The 13,627-nt window shown below is 44.9% G+C and overlaps 1 protein-coding gene and 1 pseudogene across 2 annotated transcripts in view; both read left to right on the forward strand.

The window, feature by feature from the left end:
- The window catches only part of LOC147584050 (uncharacterized), a 124,317-nt pseudogene that overhangs the window by 79,175 nt on the left and 31,515 nt on the right, over positions 1-13,627 (forward strand).
- Positions 1-13,627, forward strand: part of PDZD2 (PDZ domain containing 2) — a 313,071-nt gene that overhangs the window by 21,206 nt on the left and 278,238 nt on the right. For both annotated transcript variants that reach the window (XM_025924651.2, XM_086676439.1), the window contains exon 2: positions 9,033-9,173. The gene's annotated coding sequence lies outside the window, so the exon portion shown is untranslated. The remainder of the gene's footprint in view (positions 1-9,032; positions 9,174-13,627) is intronic.

Below are 13,627 nucleotides of genomic sequence, written 5' to 3' on the forward strand. Positions count from 1 at the left end.
CTAAGGTAGTTACTTTCTTTTCTTTTTTTCCTTTCCTTTTTTCTTTCTTTCTTTCTTTCTTTCTTTCTTTCTTTCTTTCTTTCTTTCTTTCTTTCTTTCTTTCTTTTTCCTGTCTTTATTAATTTCTTCTTTTCTTTCTTTCTTTCTTGGTAGTTACTTTCTAAAGAATTTATAGGTGGAATTTTTTTTTCTTCCCACAATTGAACCACAAAGCATGGACCTTTTGAGGGCTATGACTTGGTTGTTGGCTTCACCTTGCTCTAAAGTGGTTTCCATTTCTAAGTCACACTCATGTACTGAAAATTATATCAGTTCCTTGAGATTTGGACAGAATTGTTAGTTTGGGTCTTTTAAAATCAGGGTGGGACATGCCTCACCCATGTTTACTGGCCATTAACAGGAGGGTCAAGAGTGGGCCTGCCACATCCTCATTAGCCAAAAAGTCCTTTCTGTCACAGTTGGTGTCCAAGAGAGGGTCTTAACTCACTTTAAAAATAAGAAGGAAAGAAAATTACTTGCTTAAAGAGCACCTTTTGATATTCTTATCATTTGAATGAGTCATATCTTTTTTCTTTTGACATTTATTCTCTTTGGTATTATCATGATGCTAATTCTAAAAAAGGAGAGAGACATTTTCCCTTTATAGTTTGAACAGGAAAGAATCTTATTGTAAAAAATACTGTATTCTCTTTTTCCTTTCTTTGTGTGTATAATTATTGAGGCTAAGGATATATTCAAATTATTTCAGAGGGTTTTAGTGAACTTACTAAAAGTTTAATGTGCTAAAAAATTCTACTCTTGGTAGGCTAAGAAGCTCTGTGTTACTGTGAGTCACTTCTTTCTTTCTTTTTTTTTTTTAAAGTTTATTTATTTACTTTTGAGAGAGAGAGAGAGAGGGAGAGGGAGAGAGAGCAAAAGCAGGGGAGGGGCAGAGAGAGAGAGAGAGAGAGAGAGAGAATCTGAAGCAGAGAATCTGAAGCAGGCTCCAGACTCTGAGTTGTCAGCTCAGAGCCTGACATGGGGCTCAAAACCACTAACTGTGAGATCACGACCTGAGCCCAAGTAGGATGCTTAACCAACTGAGCCACCCAGGCACCCCTCCTGTGGGTCACTTCTGTCCTTCACCCCCTCTGTGCCTGGGGTACTCCCAGGTCTGCCTGTCAGGCTTTACAAGGTCACTGGAGAGAGGGGAAGGAGCACTCTGGGTAAGTTCATTGATTGCCTTTGTCCCCACCTTCATAATTCAAATGAACAAACAGATATTAGTGTCCCCTGGATGCCCATTGCCTTTCATCTCTCTAGTACTTGTGCTCCGTATCACTTTTAATGTTTTGTTTTAAAGTAAAATTTTCATATTAACAAAGCAATTTGTGTTATTTTAGAAAAATCAGAACATATGAATAGACCAAAAGGGGAATAAAGGACAGTAATCTCACTTGCAAATAAAATCTGTGTGTATATGCATGCATGCATGCATGTGTGTGTGGCAAGAGAGAGATAAAGATGGAGATAGAGATAGAAACAGAGAGAACAAGACTTTAATCTCTGCCTGTTCGGTTCACTGTTATCCTTCCAGCATCTAGAATAATGCTTGATACACAGTAGGTGCTCAGTAAATATTTGCAGAAGGAAAATAAATGGATTCAGTGGACCTTCAAAGTCTCCCTTCTCTAGGAAGTTCTCACACACCACCTGGAGAGACCTCCTTTTTCAGGTCTCACTAAACATACAGTCAAAACCACTTTCAATCACTTTTTCACTGTGCATACCTACCTCTTACCTCTACACACTGCCACGCTCATTGGAGTCTTGTCCATTCCTGGAGAAGTGTGCCATTAGCCTTTTAGTGTTTGTGTTTTAGTACCTTTACTCTCTTTGGAGAAAATGAGTTCTTTGTAATGTCAATTTTTTTTCTGTTTCAAGTTAGACTTTTGTTCCCATGTCCTATCTTAGTGAAAATTTTCATTTTTTGGTGTAATGTTCATTGTGTACTTTTGTAGGAAGGCGTTCCCTAACCCATGTAAATGATTTTTTTTTTTTTTTTTTTTTTTTTTTTTTTTTTTTTTTTTTTTTACTATCAAGAACTAGACAGTCTGTTCTAGGAAACTGCATGTTAAATTTCAGCAGAATTTGTCTGAATTGTGCCTTTTACCATTGCCAAAATCTGGGAGGGAAAAAAAAAATAAAACAAAAACTAGTGAAATTTGATCCATAAAGCCAAGTAGAGGGCCTAGCATTATAGCAAGCCACTGCATAGATTGTCCCTTAGAGCAACATAAAGTGACCAAATATGGGCTCAAAATAGAACTATGGGGCTCTAGCTGGTTTGGACTGCTTGGAAGTCAGGGACCTTTGGTTACATTCTGGGCATCCTGGGTAGGAGTCATTGCCAATCCTCAAAGAAATAAAAGAGTAGTATTGGCTTTGGCTAAGACAAATGCCTAGGTGCAGCTGGGACAAGGCCCTATGGCTTTGTATTCATGGCCTCAGGAAGCTGAAGCTCTTATATGAGTGGCTTCCTAAACAGATGAGATATTGACCAACAAAGACAAGTCAGTATCAACTTATCAGTCAACTCATTTTCTTGGCTGTCTAGAAGGTTGTCTTAAGAAGATTTTATGGCTTTCTCTCGGATCAGTGGGAAAGAGAGCTCTTTGTGGTCCATTAACAATGTCTGTCAAGGGGATGGTAATAGGAATGGGACAGGTGGGCTGGCTGTTTGCCATCCTTGGCAGAGAAAGTAATTGTGCTCAAAAATGGTATTTTAAATTATCACCCTTGGAGAAATAAGTTATAAAGGGCCCTGTGACAGGATGACCATATGTTTGTTTGGTTTTGTTTTGTTTATCAAATTAGGATACTTTTGAGAGCAAAAGGGAGTGCTATTACCCTAGGAGTAAACTAGGACCTATGACACTTTGTTCATTGCAGATAACCCTCAAATGGAAAGATATTCCCTCCTGTATGTACTCACCCTGAATTTCAGGGGCTACTTGAGCAAGATCTCCCTTTCTACTGTGCTCTGTGCTATTTCCAGGGAGCCCTTAGATTAGGGTGTGTTTGTCTGAACTCTCCAACCTGACAAAGAGTCCTACCTCAACACACTTGGTGTGCAGAGGGGCTCACAGTGAGAGCTCCACAGCTTGGTGACTTTTCTGGTGATGCTGGCAGACTTCTAGGGCATGCTCAATGCTGGCTTCTGCTCCCCCTGATGGCAGAACCACCAAATCCATCTCCCAGGGTTGCCTTCCCACTCCCTGTGGTGTGAATAGCAATGCAGCCCCAGAAGTCTGCGCCAAAGACATGCTGGCCATCATTCTGTACCCCAGAGCTGAGTGTTCACACCACAGCCTGCATGCCATGAATGAATGATGGTAGAAGTCTGTTTACTGAGCATGAGAGAGTTGGGATTCCTTAGGTATGTTACTTTTTTTCTTTATCAACAGTCTAGATCTTTTATTCCCAAGAAGCCCTCCCCTTCCTTAAGATTCCCATGAATAAATTTAGGTGGTGGGGGTCTGAATTTCAAATGATGCAGTGGGTGGCTCATTCTTGACTGCAGAGGTTCCTTCTGGAAATGGCTGGTCAGCTCTATTCGTGGTAAGCTGGTTGACTTTGCTCAGACAAGCCACCTGGGAGAGCTAGCCCCATTTCCCAGAGTGAGAATCAAGCTTTTGATCAGACAAGTAAGGTCCTTGTCCTGCCACAACATCTTCATTTTTTTGCTTTGTTGCTGTTGTTTAGTTGCCAATATGACCTGAGTCAGAAGACTGGGATTTTAAACCTGACTTTGTCACAAATGATCTGTGTGACTGTGGACACATCACTTCCCCTCCCCCACCCCTTTCTTCCTCTGTGAAATGGACGGTGGACCAGATCAATGGCCATCAAACTGTTGTAGACATGGTTCCCTGTTTTCAAAACATAACATATATTCCTAACATACAGAACCAAAACTGCTCTGATTGAAGCCAAAATAAGGCCCAGAGTGCACAGGGCTTATGGCTCTTCCCCTTACCCCTGGCCTTGACCCTGGGGATGCTCTTCACAGGGGGCTGTGGGTCTTTCTGACTCCTCCTGGCAGGAGAATCTGTGATGTTTCTCTCCTGTTGCCCGCCTTCTGGCCATCTTTCTGGGTACGCTGTTCCCTGCTTGTAGTCATCCCTGGCAGGGGGTGGGTGGGGAAATTAAAAGGAGATGAAATTTAAATCTCTCCACTTTGCTGCTCGTCAGCAGTTCTGATGACACGCTTGGTTAGGGTGGAGGTTGAAACCATAGACTTAAAGGTTTTAGGTTATCTGTGCATTGCAATTCTAGGTTTTACGTTATCTGTGCATGTAATTCCAGCGCCGCTGGGCTCTCTGCTCCAGGAATGTCTGCTGTGGGTTGCCTGTCCTATTCTGTGTCTCTCTCCAGCACTGCCTCTAAGACAGTGGTGCTCAGGCCTGGAATAGCATTTAGAATAACCCTGATCTTGGGAGGCACCAGCCCCTCAGCACTTAATGCAGTCCTAAGCAAGCAAGGTAGAAGTGACTTTGTTGACTCTGTTGTATACAGGGCCCTTCATTTATATTCTCTCTCTCTTTTTTAAGTTTGTTTATTTATTTTGAGAGGGACAGAGAGAAAGGGTGAGAGAGAATCACACACAGACTCTGTGCTGCCAGCATAGAGCCTGACGCAGGGCTCAAACCCATGAACTGTGAGATCGTGACCTGAACCTAAACCAAGAGTCGGATGCTTAACTGACCGAGCTACCCAGACACCTCAGTTTATTTTCTCTTTTTAACTCCTCCCACAACTCTGTGAGGTGGGGTTTACTGTTTTTAGCTGTTCAGCTTTTCAGCTTTTCTGGCTCCTGGTGGAAATGAATACACCTTGAGTAGCAGGAGTGATGTTTTCTCCCTTGGCTTAGATCAGTGACACCTAGTAGGTCCACTTATGTTTGTTTCTTTTCCATGAGTAGAATAGGTGAGTGGATGAGAAAACGAAGCTCAGAGGGGTTTATCTCTGAGCTCTATCTCAATCACGTCTGGCTGATTCAAGAATGAAGAAGGCGACAGTGTGATTCCAACGTCATCATCTTGCTGCTCCCTGCATTCCCTTGAGTGTCCCTGGATTGCCCCACGGGCTTTCTCCACCCTCAGGATTCCCCAGACTTAGCTCCCGGGTTCCCCTTCTGGCAGAGGTTCTCAGCTGCATAAGAGTATAAGACTTACTTAGAAAATTGGCATCCTGCTCTGATGTCGTTTATCTTTAGGATTACAGGATTCTCAGCAGAGTGGTTCCCAAACCTGTTAGAGATACAGGACCTGGATCAGGATTTCTGGAGATGGAGTGCTGTCCAGCAGGTGATTTTTAAAGCGACCGGCTCTTGGAAACCATGGCAGCTCTTCCTGCTCTTCCTTTGCAGCTTCATCTTCGGCTGAAAGCTGCCTCCCTCCCCCACCCTACCCTGGAACTGACCATTAGGCTCACCTGGGCCAGTTTGCCCTCTCCAGCCCCTGTTACCCCAGATCCCACTTCTATACTCCAGCCCCTGCTACCCTAGATCCCACCTCTATACTTTGGGTCATGGCTTTTCTCCCACCTGAAAAAGCCTTTGCTCCTGTCTGCCTTTATCTCTATTGCAGGTGGGCAGGTGGCTCTTGGAGCCCAGCTCATCCTCGCTTTGCCTCCCTCGGTTCAACCATTTCCTCCTTTTCTGAACTCTGCTGGCTCATGTGGGCAGGGCCCAACAGATTCGCCCCTAATTCTGTCATTCAGCAAATAGCAGTTGTGATGTGCCAAACACTTGTCCAGATGCAGGGGACACTACAGTGGACAAAGTAGACAAAGACCCTATCCCCATGGTCGCTGGTCCTGGTGTGTTGCTAGCCCTAGTGGTTGCTGGGCACTTGGGAGGCACTTGGTAAATATCTGAATGACCATGGCTGGAGTGAAGAGAGAGAGTAGGGTGGCAGATGAGGGGAAGAGGTGGTCAGGGGTAAGGTTATGCAGCCCTTGGAAAGCTCTGTGATGACTTCAGATTCTATTCCAAGTATAATGGGATGCTATTTGGTGCTCTGAGTAGAAGAGTGGAATGATAAACCTGACCTTCCCTCCCGTGTGGGGAATCAACTCTAGGGGATTAGGGCAGAAGCAAGGAGACCAGTGGGGAGGCTCTCACAGCAGTCCAGACCTAGGGTACTTGGGCTGAGATGATGACATTGGTGCTGAGAATGAGAAGAGTTTAGACTCAGGATGCATTCTGAGGGCAGAGACTGTGGGTTTTGAGGATGGATGCGATGGGAAATCAAATCTGAATTCCAAGGCTTTTTACTTAAGCAACTGGCTAGACAGATGATGCTAAACCCACATGGCTACTAATTTTCTGTTTGTCAGTTTCCTTTTGATGAAGGCAGGGACCCTGCCACATACAGGGGCATCCCCCAGCAGGGGCCTGGGTCCCAGTTGGTGCTGTGCTAAATAACAGCCTCCATCAGCAGCTAGCACTGCCAATTGGTAATATAGAGCCTGAACCCCATTCTGTGGCATCAGCATCTGTGGGGGTGGTTTGGGTGTTCCTGTTGCAAAAGACTGTGAGGGTGGCCCCTCTGCATCATTCATTTGTCATCGGGGAGTTAAGATCCCACCTCTGTCTCTGCAGAAGTTGGGCTAAGGGAAGAGGTGGGAACAGAACCCAGAAGTTGAACAACCCAACGCCTCTCTTTCCAAGTTTATACACATTTGGGGGAGGGTTACTCCTTGTTCCGTACACACTCCTGGTGCCTGGAGCCTTTGCAAATGCTCACCTTGTGCTTGCTGATCTCTCTTGCTTTCCTTCTTCACTTTTCAAAATACCACCCTTCCTGGAAGCCCATTCCAAATGCTGTTTCTTCCATGTAGCTCTTCCTGAAGTCCCAGCCAGATGTGGTTTCTGCCTCTTCTGAACCCCATAGTGGTTTATGCCTTTCTCATGACATCATATTCTCCAGGGTTTTGCCCAGTCTTTTGAGCTGGAATGCCCACAGTGAAGTGATGGGCCTTAATTATCTTTGAGTCCCTCCCCCAAGGCCCAGTGCGGTCTCTTGAACCCAGTAGACACTTGATAAATATCATTCAAATTGAAACTGACTTTCTTTATGACCGATAGTTTCAGCAGCTGCAGAATACTTGTCTCCTGAAGGAGATTTGGGATAGGAATCAATCAAATATCTAAGATATGTCAGATGGAGAACACAAATAAATGAAGTGGGACAAGTGGAAGAAAATTTTTGATAGAGATGCCATTGTAAGGATGATTCCACTCTTTTGTAACCCTTTATGAGATGATAGGATGCACAGGTTCTGTGTCAGAAGGCAGTGGATGGTTCTAGATAGTCATTGCCACAGCGTTCCTGGATAGTCTGATTTGTCAAGAGAAGCTGCAAGTCCAGGCTTTTTACATGGAGAATCCTAATTTCTAGATGTTAGCCAGTGATTCCTGCCACCACCACCCGCCCCCCCTCCAGCCAGCACTGTAGGGAGAGCCTGGCTGCTAGCTCAGGACCTCTGATTTACATGTCAGGCTTTCCCCCTCTGAGTGAAGTAAGTAAATTTATTTTGAAATCTCCAGGAAATCTAGCTGCTGTTTGGTAAAAGGAGGATGTTTGCATTTTGTTTTTATTCTCTAGCATTTGCTTTCCATTGTTCTGCTTCTCTCTGAGTGGGAACCCCAGGGTTATGATTATTAATTTGTGCTTGAATCCCAGCTTCATGTGGCATAAGCGCTTCTGTAGCTTGCCTTGAACTCTGTGTAACGGGCTTTTTATTTTCCTCCAGGAGTGGTTTAAATGGAGGCTGCAGTCTTCTGCAAAGCATAATTGGTTTTAAATTGTAGGTTTAATAATAATGATGCTGGGCTTAATGCAGTACCTTTCAGCCTCTGCTGGCTGCCCTTGGCAACCAGTCACTCATCGACCTGCATGCTGTCCTCAGGAGGGGACAGCTGTTAGGGACTTGAGGCCCCCCCCCCACCCCGCTCTGCCCCATCCTGATATGGACCACAGGGATGAGGTGCTCCAATGTCCCCTGAAGCCATCGGCCACTGGAGGAAAAGGGGGCCTAGGGACATCCCTTTGTGCCAAGCCTGGGGACTCCGAGGCTGGACTTTCAAGGCTCTAGGATGTCTTTTTTTTTTTTTTTTTTTTTTTTTTTTGCTTTTTCTTCACCTTTGGGTTGCCCAGCAGGTTATTAGTAATTCTATTGGAAGAAGAGCAGAGGAACTCAAATTCCACAATTCGGCTTCTGTATGGATGGTTTAATTGGGAGGCTGTGTTAACTTAATTGGTTATCATCAGGCTTCTGCCTTCTTTCTGTATTTTAAGTAACTCGTTCTCATTTTCTCTTACCATGGCCAATAGCGCGTGCCTTTAAAAAATTAAATCTTGTACTTTGGTCTCTCCAAGTGAAAAGAGCTCTGGTTCAGCAGTCAGAGAGCCTGGATTCTGATTATGACTCTTTCTGGAATGATCTGAAGAGACTTAAACGGGATACTTACCTCTCCTGGCCTCATTTCCTCACTGGATAGATGAGTAGGTTAAATTACAAAATCGCTAGTCCCTTCCAGTGTTTGCAGTGGATGACTTAAGTGTTTCTGTGAAATGACACCAAACTCCTCCTTGAACAACATTTGGAGTGTTTCAAAAGTCAATAAAAATACCAATCTACATATGTTATACAACAGACTAACTGAGGCTTGGACAAGTGAGGGCTTGTTCAGCAAAAACTCAGCATTATGTTATAAAAAGCGCAGAGAAGGATGTTGGTGTTGTGTGATGTGGGGCATCCTGCTTGAAAATTACAGGCAGTGCAGTCAATGACAGGGTAGCGGCATCCACAGCCGCCCTTTGGAGGTTTCCCAGGCTCCACCCTCTGGACAAACCACAGACGTTCAGAACCTGTGGTCTAGTTCATCATCCATGACAAGCAACAACTCCTTATTTGTGTTGGGTTATGAACTGCCTCGTTTCGACTACCGTTTCTGGATGTTTTTGTTTTTGTTTTCATTGTAGATGGGAGCAAATTATGACATGAGAAGAATGAGTTGGGGTAGAAACAGAAATATTAAGCCTGAAGAAGTTTCTTTGGACTGGAAGTCTACAATGGCCATTTGACCAGCATTTTGGAGGAAGTGGTGCTCGCAGAGTTTGAAGGTAGCAAACATAGGATACCCTGTTTTGTGCAAATGCCGCCTACAATGAAGCTGATCAGACAGCTGCATTCTGTTACCCTCTTTCCTCTTATGAGCACTCTTGGCTCCCGAAGGCACCAAGTGCATGCATCACTAGACTTTAGATGTTTCTCTCTCTCTCTCTCTCTCTCTCGTTAACCTCTAGGCGATGTGTATTTTGCAGGGGAAAATGGACAACGGAAGTTAACAGATTTTATTCCTTCAGTGTAAACCTTCTTAAAAAGGACTGAACCTAATGTGAATGATAGCTTCTTTGGGGAAGGGAAGCTGTGCCCCCCCCCCCTTTTCAGAAACAATTTGCCAATCTCTCTGTGAAATGAAGTAGCAGCTTGTGAGTGGCAGATATTAGCAGTGGATAAGATAGCCTGCGCGGTCTGTGCAGTGAGGGAGAAGAGGGGGAAGACGGGCAGAACAGGCAGGAATACCCACTGCTCTTAAGAATTCAAAGTGGCAGGGCACTTGGGAGGCTCAGTCACTTCAGTGTCTGACTCTTGGTTTTGGCTCTGGTCATGATTTCATGGTTTGTGGGTTCAAGCCCTGCATAGGCCTCGACACTGACAGCCTGGAGCCTGCTTGGGATTCTCTCTGCCTCTCTCTCACTGACCCTCCTCAGCTCTCTCTCTCTCTTTCTCACTCAAAATAAATAATAAGTAAACTTAAAAAAAAATAATTTGAAGTGGCCATATACAACTGCCCATTTGGACTCCTTTTCTGAGAATTAGGGCCAAAATTTGGGGGCCTATGTATTAGCTACAGAAGACTGTTGTCTCCATGCTTCTTAAAAAGATTACTTAAAAAGGCTTTAGGGGTGCCTGGGTGGCTCAGTTGGTTAAGCATCCAACTTGGCTCAGGTCATGATCTCACGGTTGGTGGATTCGAGCCCCACGTCAGGCTCTGGCTGACAACTCAGAACCTGGAACCTGCTTTCGATTCTGTGTCTCCCTCTCTCTTTGCGCCTCCCCCACTTGCACACTCGCACGTACTGTCTCTCAAAAATAAACAAACATTAAAAATAAATAAATAAAGCCTTGAGTATCAAAATTCTGGCCTCTCACGTGTTAATGACTATAATTTAGACCTCATAGGAATGGGACAGAGAAGAGTTCTGATGGGGAAAGACACGGCCAGCAATAAAAGGAGATACGTGCAGGTCAAGCACTCTGGGGATAGGCGGCCGGGTGTTTTCAGGACCTGGTGTGCATCTGCATGTGTCTGTGCAGAGCTCGAGGTCACGTGCTTTCTACCACTGACATAAGACATCTTTGAGAATGAGAACATTTCAGAATTTTTCTAAAGACCGGTTGTACACACTGAGAAAGGCTGTCAGCTCTCTGAGAGTAAGGACTGTTCCAGCTCATTCATCACCACATCCCCAGCAACTACCCACCAATTTTATTATTTGTTACTATTTGGTGGATAATTAAGTAAAATGAAGAGAGAGAGGGGGGAGCTTGGGAAGACCTCACACTGGTGCTGACCAGCCATTCCCTCAGGGCCCACACGGGGTCCTGTGGCTGCTGCATGGCTTGTGGGGACACCTAGTGCTTGGTGGAGTAACATCTTCTTTGGATGCTTAAAGCCTAAAAATAGTGAAGCATAAAAATAGTTTATTGGATAGGGGCACCTGCGTGACTCAGTCGGTTGAGCATTTGACTCTTGATTTCAGCTCAGGTCATGATCCCAGGGTTATGGAACTGAGCCCCACGTTGGGCTCTGCACTGAGTGTGGAGCCTAATTGGGATTCTCTCTTGCACTCTCTTTCTGTCTCTCTCTGCCCCTCTTTCTCGCTCATGCTCGCTCACTCTCTCTCAAAAATAATAAAATAAGGGTGCCTGGGTGGCTCAATCAGTTGAAGATTTGACTCTTGATTTTGGCTCAGGTCATGATCTCAAGCCCTGTTGCGGGATTCATCCTGCTTGGGATTTTCTCTCTGCCCCTCCCCTGCTTGTGTGTGCCCTCTCTCTTGCTCTCAAATAAAGTTTACACTAAAAAAATAGTAATAAAATAAAAAAATTTAAAAACAATAATAATAATTTATTGGATAAAAGAATTTAAGTATATCAGGCACCCCAAGGAGTCAATGGGAGATCAAGACAAGAGAAGAGGAGTCTGGGTGGACTGTGGGATGACAGCCAGGGTCTTTCACAGGGATGATCTAGGGGACACCAGTCTGGCCTAGCACCCATGGCCCTGCCACACACCCCTGGATGTCCTCTTGCTGCTTCTGGCCTCTCAGTGCTGCCCACCTGCTGAGAGCTAGCTAAACTACTCATCTGTGCATCCTTCCTGAAGATCCACAGCCCAGGGTGAGAACACCCATGCCTCTGCTGGCTTGTGACCTTGGTCCTGGCTGTCCTCACTATAGGCTGGTGGGAGGTGGGGCACTGCTTTCCACGTGGGGGAGTCACTCCTTCCAAGTCAGTGGAGCACGGCCGCCAGGCTGGGTGCGGAGGAAAAGACACAGCGTCCCCCGGGAGCAAGAGTTAGAAGGACCCTCAATTCAATGAGTAATCCAGTTAGTTAAGCAAATATAAAGAAAGGGGGGAAAAGCACCACCGAGTATGTACATCTTAGAATTTTATTTCATATCAAGTCAGCGTCATCAAGAGCCAACACGTTGCAATGTATTAAGAATATGTTAATGGTGGTTCCCAGAGGCTAACAGCTTATTGGCTGATGGGACACTCAGCACACACTTGAGGACAAGTCTCAAAGGGGAAGAGAATGGTCAAGGTGGTTTTGCTGTCAGTTGAATCCAACTGGAACATCAGAGCCAGTGTGTGTAGGCTGTGATTCACCGCCCAGGAGGTCAGCTCTGACTCGGCTCCTCCCCTTCCCACGCAGCTACCAGCTGCACTGGGCTGTTGTCCTGTGGGCCCCGCGTCAGAAGGAGTCAGCTGGGCCCTGTCAGCCCAACCTCATGCCTATAAAGTGCTCCAGCTCCTGAGGTGAATTCACTCTTGTTTTTATTACTCTGTTAATTCCAGCTCCTGTCTGTCCGTCTAACTCATTCCACGTGTCTGGTCCCTTCTGCCCACAGCAGTTACTGTGCAGACCAGGGGCTCGTCAGTTTTGTGAGTCTTTTTTCTTTCTTCATTTTTTCTTTTTAACATTTATTTATTTTTGAGAGACAGAGAGAGACAGAGCATAAGCAGGGGAGGGGCAGAGAGAGGGGGAGACACAGAATCCGAAGCAGGCTCCAGGCTCTGAGCTGTCAGCACAGAGCCCAACGCAGGGCTTGCACTTGGGAACCACGAGATCATGACCTGAGCCGGAGTCGGTGGCTTAACAGACTGAGCCATCCAGGCATCCCAGTTTTGTGAGTCTTGTCCATCATTCTGCCGGCAGCTCTGTCCAGGAGCCCTTTGAGTTCTCAGGTGCCTTTCAAGAGGTGCCTCTTCCTGCTCCTGACCACACTGGATTCTAAACTTTTTGAGGACCTAGACCTTGACCCGTTTGTATTTTTTTTTAATTTTTTTCTTTAACATTTATTTATTATTGAGAGACAGAGAGACACAGAGCATGAGCAGGGGAGGGACAGAAAGAGAGGGAGACACAGAATCTGAAGTAGACTCCAGGCTCTGAGCTGTCAGCACAGAGCCCGACGTGGGGCTTGAACTCACAAACTGTGAGATCACGACCTGAGCTGAAGTCGGTCGCTTAACCAGCTGAGCCACCCAGGTGTTCCCACCTGTTTGTATTTTTTAAAATTTATTTTTATTGAAGTATAAGTGACATACAATATATATATTAATTTCAGGTGTACAGCATAGTGATTTAGTATTTGAACATATTGTGAAAGGGTCACCACAATGAGACTAGTTAGCATCCCCCACCAGATACAGTTACAAATATTTTTCTTGTGATTTTTTGTTGTTGTTCAAAAAGGTGATTTTATTAAAGCGTGGAAACAGGACCCATGGGCAGGAAGATCTGCCCCAGGACCTTGAGGAGAGACTGATTATATCCTCAGGAGTTGGAGAACTTTTTAAGATTTACTCTTAGCTTTCAAATATGCAATAGAGTGTTATTAACTAGAGTCACTGTGCTGTACATTATGTCCCCATGACTTATTTATTTAATAACTGGAAGTTTGTACCTTTTGACTCCTTTCACCTACCCCCAAATCTCCTACTTCTGGCAACCACCAGTCTGTTCTTTGTATGTATGCATTTTTTTTTCATTTGTTTGTTCTTAGATTCCACATATAAGAGTGATCATATGGAATTTCTCTTTCTCTGTCTGACTTATTTCATTTCATTTAGCATAATGCCCTCAGGGTCCATCTGTGTTCTTGCAAATGGCAGAATTTCGTTCCTTTTTTTTTTTTTTCACGTTTATTTATTTTGAGAAAGAGTGTGTGCACGTGAGCAGGGAAGGGGCAGAGAGAGAAGGAGAGAAAGAATCCTAAGCAGG

Source organism: Puma concolor, chromosome A1 (assembly GCF_028749965.1).
Source record: "Puma concolor isolate L17-30 chromosome A1, mPumCon1.1.hap2, whole genome shotgun sequence".
In the NCBI taxonomy this organism is placed as follows: domain Eukaryota; kingdom Metazoa; phylum Chordata; class Mammalia; order Carnivora; family Felidae; genus Puma; species Puma concolor.